The 6,503-nt window shown below is 46.2% G+C and overlaps 1 pseudogene; it reads left to right on the top strand.

Moving 5' to 3' along the window:
- Positions 1–4,639: 4,639 nt before the first annotated feature.
- On the top strand, positions 4,640–5,064 carry LOC116897856 (annotated as a pseudogene).
- Positions 5,065–6,503: the final 1,439 nt, after the last annotated feature.

The following is a 6,503-nucleotide window of genomic DNA, read 5'->3' as shown; positions in this document are numbered from 1 at the left end:
TTTGAAACAGTTTATGTTTTAAAAATATTTTACTAAAATATTCGAATAATCATTTTATTAAAGATTTTATAAGCACGTTTTTATTTAAAACAATTCAATAAACGCTTAATAAGCATTAAACATTTTTTAAAATATTAAAAGATTTTTAATAAAAATCAAAGCGAAAGTGGTTTCATTATTGTTTAATGCTTAGAGAATAGGCAAGACTTCACAAGAGAGGTAGAAAACTGAGCCTACGGGCTGGAGAGATGGCTCAGTGGTTAAGAGCACTGACTGCTCTTCCAAAGGTTCTGAGTTCAATTCCCAGCATCCACATGGTGGCTCAAAACCATCTGTAATGAGATCTGATGCCCTCTTCTGGTGTGTCTGAAGACAACTACGGTGTACTTATATATAAAAAATAAATCTTTAAAAAAAAAAAAAAAGAAAAAGAAAACTGAGCCTACAAGTTCTTTTGTTGGAGGCCAGGGGTCTTTTTCAGTGTTTTTTTTTTTTTTTTTTTTTCGAGCTGGGGACCCAACCCAGGGCCTTGCGCTTCCCTAGGCAAGCGCCTACCACTGAGCTAAATCCCAACCCCTTAGTCAGTGTTTTATTGCTGTGACAAAACACCATAACCAAGAAGCAAGTTGGAGAAGAAAGGTATTATTAACTTACATTTCCAGATCATTGGCGGAAGTCAAGACAGGAACTCAAGCAGGGCTGGATCCCGCAGGCAGGAGCGCATGCAGAGGCCATGGAGGAGAACTGCTCACTCTATTGCTCCCCATGGCCTGCTCATCTTGCTTCCTCATGGAACCCAGAACCACCAGCTCAGAGATGGCCCCGTCCACGGGTGGGCTGGGCCCTCCCCCTACATCATCAGTAGTTAAGAAAATGCCCTACAGCTGGATCTCACAGAGGCATCTTCTTAACTGAGGCTTATTCCTCTCTGTGTCAAATTGGCACACAAAAGCAGCCAGTACACCGGCTATGGGTGTCTAAAGCCTGTGATCCCAACACACCTTAGTTTGAGGCCAGCCTGAGTTACAAAGTGAGACCTTGCATCAAAAGAAACACTTTGATAAGGCAGATCAGGAGTTAACCTTCCGTGGAACAACCTCTCCCTTCCCGCCCCTGCCCAGGCTGTGAGCACATGTGCCATGTGAACCCCTACATGTAGGCTGACACAGTGGACCTCTGTAAGAGCTTGTGGCCTGGTGTCTTCCCACAGCAGTGCAGAACTCCAAGTCCATTGTCTCTCAACTGAATGTTATTCTCTGGCATGGCTCGTGGGGAGGCTGCTTTGTCCCAGACGCCAACTGTGTGGTGGCATTTATGATACATTTACTCAGGGCCAGAGGATCAAGCCATGGACTCCCCATCACATCAGCCATAGCCCTCCACGATGATAGTTTTCTCAATACCAGAATGGCTGTGCTGGTTTGAGTAAGAATGACTCCCTAGGTTCATATATTTGAATGTTTGGTCCCCTGTTGATGGAACTATTTGGGAAGGATTCAAGGGTGTGACCTTGTTGAAGGAGGTGTGTCATTGGGTGTGGGCTCTGAGGTTTGTGGATCGAGAAGTGAGCTCTCAGCTCTTCTCTATACCAGGCCCTTGCTTTTGCCATCATGGACTCTAACCATCTGAAACTGTAAGCCACAATTAAATACTTTTTTTTCTATTGCTATGATAAGACATCATGGCCAAGGGAACTTATAAAAGTAACTAAGGTACAAGGAGACGGGAGGAAGATGAGCATGGTGGTGCAAGCCTTTAACCCCAGCACTTGGCAGGTAGAGGCAAGCCTTGGCTATACAGCGAGCTCAAAGCCAGTCAGGGTTACGTGGGACTCTGTGAGAGGGGGCAGAGGGAGAGAGAGAGGGAAGAGGAGGGAGGGAGGAGTGGAGAAAGGGAGATAGAGAATGAGAGAGAGAGAGAGCGGGAGAGAGGGAAAGGGGGGGAGAGAGAGAGAGAAATTTTCACAGAAAAGCAGTCTACTTTTCATCCAGAGGGAAGCCAGAAAATAGCTAAGTTTGTCAGATCAGGATCCACAGGGAGGATATCAAATGATTAATGATGCCAGAGGCAACTTTCTATGACAAGAAAATTGTAAAATGTGACAGACTTGGTGACATACATAGTAAGAAATAGATAAGATTACCCAGTAAAATGAGAATAAAATTATACCAGATTATCCAGAGGTTACCTACATGGAGCCCACAAATTTAACTAAGAGAGAGAGAGAGAGAGAGAGAGAGAGAGAGAGAGAGAGAGAGAGAGGAGGAGGGAGGGGGAGGGAGGTGTGGATTTTCTCTTCTAGGGGAGGCTAGGTACCATTTCTCCATTTCTTACAGGTATTATAGGATTTTGGAGGATCTTCTGAACTAAAAAGAGGAAAAAGGGCTCAGATTGTCAAAATCATAAAAGCTATTTCTTGTTCTCTGAAAACTTATGGAGGCTGGAGAGATGGCTCAGTGGTTAAGAGCCCTGACTGCTCTTCCAGAGGTCCTGAGTTCAATTCCCAGCAACCACATGGTGGCTCACAACCATCTGTAAAGAGATCCGATGCCCTCTTCTGGTGTGTCTGAAGATAGCTACAGTGTACTTATATATAATAAATGAATAAATCTTTAAAAAAAAAAAGAAAGAAAACTTATGCTTCAGTCATCGACCAAATGTTTAAATAAAATTAAAAAACGTATTTATTTTTAGACGTATGGGTATTTTACTTGTTTATATATATGTATTTGCACCACGTATGTGGCTAGTGCCACCAGAGGCCAGATCCCTTGAACCTGGAGTGATGGGTGATTGGGAGCCACCATGTGGGTGCTGGGAATTGAACCCAGGTCCTGTGCAAGAGCAACAGGTGCTCTTAACTGCTGAGCCTTCTCTCCGGTCCCATGAATGGATGTTTACGGATTAAATGGCAAACAATTTGCTATGTCCAAAGGATGTAGTCATAAGCTAGACATTGTCCCTGCCTTCCGATTTGAGGGACAGAATAGGGAAGCCAGGCGTTAAATTAAAAAAAAAAAATCTAATGAGAGAGCTACAGATATGATTCTATGATATAACACCCGCTAGCATGCATACAGCCTAAGTTTAATCCATAACACAGCAAGAAGTAAACAAAGGAAGGTGTGAGAGAGACAGGTCTAGAGACAGGACACGCCAGGTCAAAAAAAATCAAACCGTCTCCTAAATGCAAATGGGGACTTTTAATCATTCGAAGCAAAAGAATGAGTTACAGGATGGGATTGGAGTCACTTAATGTAGAAAAACACTTGGAGGATGGAAAGACGGCCTGGCGGTTAAGAGCATGTACTGCTCTTGCAGAGGATCCAGGCTTGATGCCCGGCACCCACCTCAGGTGGCTCCTAAGCTCTCATCACTCCAACTCCAGGGGATTCACTGCTCTCTTCTGGCCTCTGCAGGTACTAGCACTTACTGACATAGGCACAATCCCACCATTAAAAATCAAATAAAATGATTTTTAAAAAGAAAAATGTTAGCAGAGCTAGATTCTTCCTGGCCCATATATGTGGGACCATGAAAGGTAGCGTGGTCCCAGGTGAGTTAAGACTAAAAGCCCTGAAGGGACGGTAGGAGCTTTGCCTGTTCCTGAGGAACCAAGCCCCTGTCACTAGCCACAGTCCACCCACCCCACCTCAATAAACTTGTAAGGGCAACGCCCCAAGCCCCTCCACAGGTAGAGGACATGACCACAGGTCATGTAGGCTCAAGACAGATCTCCATTATAATGAGGTACCTAAAGACCCAGAGCTTATTGGCTCAGCCAATAAGCCTTCCTTCCCAGACACTCTACCCTGCAAACAGTATTTAATCCCAGGTCTACCCCAAGAAGGGGAGTATGGTTTTACACATCCACTTTTTGACAGGACAATAAATACCTTAAAACCATGGACTGTCTTTTTTTTATCAGGATCCGCCATGGGAAAGCCACTGAGAAGGGCTTTGCCTACAGAGCCACCATCTAATCTCCCGTAAAAGGCCTCTCTGTGCTCCCAGCCATGACCACCATCAAGCCCAAGCCTACAGCCATCAAGCCAAGGAACTCTCCTCACAGGACCAGCTGGAGCTCCCCTCTTCCCTGCTTCTCCCCCTTGGCCCCGGGCTAGATCCAGCCTGTGGGCCCCCTACTCCATTCTCAGCTCTTCTGTGGTATCCTGTGGTACCTGGATGTCCAAGAGCCTGAGAATCAGATGGCCCTGGCCTCCTTGTAAGCTGGTGGACCCTGAGCCAGCTCTAGCTGTCCCACACCTCCCACTGTGCTTTCCTACCCCTGGAGAGGTGTCCAGGGACTTTTCTATGGCCTGACACCCGCCCCGCGACAGTGTGGGGTAAGCCCAGTCAACTCTCTTGTCCTGCCTTCTCCTGCGGTAGAGCAGACGTGGGACCCACAACCCTACACATATATGCCTTTATTTTGATTTTGGTTCTTGACTTTAATTTTCTTTTCATGAAGCTGGATTCCATGTCTGATCCTGAAAGCCATAGGATACACAGACATGCTTCCGGCAAGAAAATCTTCCTGAGACTGCAGTAAGAGAGTTGAGTGGTGATCTTACAGGGTGTCTTTGCTATTCCAAATTCCCAGGCTCCATGTGGTTAGAAAGAAGTGGGTGGTCCTCTTTCCGCCATCTTGGCGTCTTTGGAGGCCTGCTGGGAACAGGACTTCTAAAAAAACAAGTATGTCTGGAAGGCTGTGGTGCAAGGCCATTTTTGCTGGCTACAAGCGAGGCCTCCGGAACCAAAGAGAGCACACGGCTCTTCTTAAAATTGAAGGTGTTATGCCCGAGATGAAACTGAGTTCTACTTAGGCAAGAGGTGTGCTTATGTGTACAAAGCAGAAAACAATACAGTGACTCCTGGAGGCAAACCAAACAAAACCAGAGTGATCTGGGGAAAAGTAACTAGGGCCCATGGAAACAGTGGCATGGTTCGTGCCAAATTCCGAAGCAACCTTCCTGCAAAGGCCATTGGACACAGAATCCGTGTGATGCTGTACCCATCCCCGATTTAAACTAATGGAGAGTAAATAAATAAAAGTAGATTTGTGCTCTTGTAAAAAAAAAAAAAGAAAGAAAGAAAGAAAGAAGTGGGTGGGTTCTCTCTTTCTTCTTCTTCCCTTAACATTGCTACAGACTCTGAAGTAGAACTGGGTAGTTCTACTGGGTAGTCTTCAGCAGAGTAAAAGCTTGTTGGATACAATGGAATGGCATAGAGTGGAATGAAGAATCCTCCCTCCCTCCCTCCGTCCCTCCCTTTCTCCCTTCCTTTGAGGGAGCTTTGATATAGCAGTTAGGTTCACCTTACAAACTTTAGCTAAAATGCAGCACCTACCCACTCCAGCTCTTCCAGGCCACTCCTGATGTTTTAGATTTGTTTTTTAAATTCTGAAAATAATTTTTTAAAAACATGTATGTGTATAGCTGGGTGATGGTTTGTCTCTGCTTGGCCCAGAAGTGTCACTGTTTGGAGGTGTGGCCCTGTTGGAGTAGGTGTGTCATGGTGGGTGTGGGTTTTAAGGCCCTCACCCAGCTGCCTGGAAGTGAGTATTCTCCTAGCAGCCCTCAGATGAAGATATAGAACTCTCAGCTCCTCCTGCACTGTGCCTACCTTGCTCCTGCCTTGATGATAATGGACTGAACCTCTGAACCTGCAGGCCAGCCCCAGGTAAATGTTGTCCGTATAAGAGTTGCCTTGGTCATGGCGTCTGCTCACATTGGTAAACCCTGACTAAGGCAGTGTTTTGCTCGAATGTATTGATAATGTACCACAGGCAGACCTGGTGCCCGTGAAGGCCAAAAGAAGGCATTAGATGCCCTAGACCTGGGATGGTTGTGAACTTCCATGCGGATGTTGGGAATTGAACCCAGGCAGTCCTCAAAAACAGTGTTTCAAGGTAAGCCCACCAGAGACCACCACACAGACTCTCTTACGGAGGGCTGGTGGCTGGCTGCACCGGGGACCTGCTCAAATCATGCAGCCCCGAATCTTACAGCCTTTTGCTTTTTATGCCCAAGACCACATCAGTTAGCCAGAAGCAGAACTACAGAAGACATTTAAGGACTTTCCTGGAACTGTGGACTAAGTCTTTAAAGGACTGGGTCTCCGTTCCCACTTAGGCAGGTGTTGGGCCTACACCTTGGATTTCAAGGTCAGAATGGAGCCTCTAATGTGACAGCAGTTGTGCTAAGGTCTTGGGGGCTGTGACAACAGCAAATGCTCTAACCATTGAGCCACCCCTCCAGCCCCAGGTTTTAGACTTTAAATCGCCATCATGTCATGTCTTCATACATTCCCGGAAGATACCAGAGGTAGGTACCTCATGGAGACCACAGCCCAGGAAGTCAGCCCGTCTTAGAGAACAGAGCCTGTGCCCTTGGTCCTGCATGGTATCTGATTGAATTTGCTTCTGTCCCTGGGGGACTTGAAACTATGTCCGTGCTGGCTTTGGCAATCCAAGCAAATGCAGTTCTCTGTCTGCATGCCAG

Source organism: Rattus rattus, chromosome 4 (genome assembly GCF_011064425.1).
Source record: "Rattus rattus isolate New Zealand chromosome 4, Rrattus_CSIRO_v1, whole genome shotgun sequence".
In the NCBI taxonomy this organism is placed as follows: domain Eukaryota; kingdom Metazoa; phylum Chordata; class Mammalia; order Rodentia; family Muridae; genus Rattus; species Rattus rattus.
The sequence above is the reverse complement of the archived record's forward strand: the minus strand, read 5'-3'. Positions and strand labels throughout refer to the sequence as shown.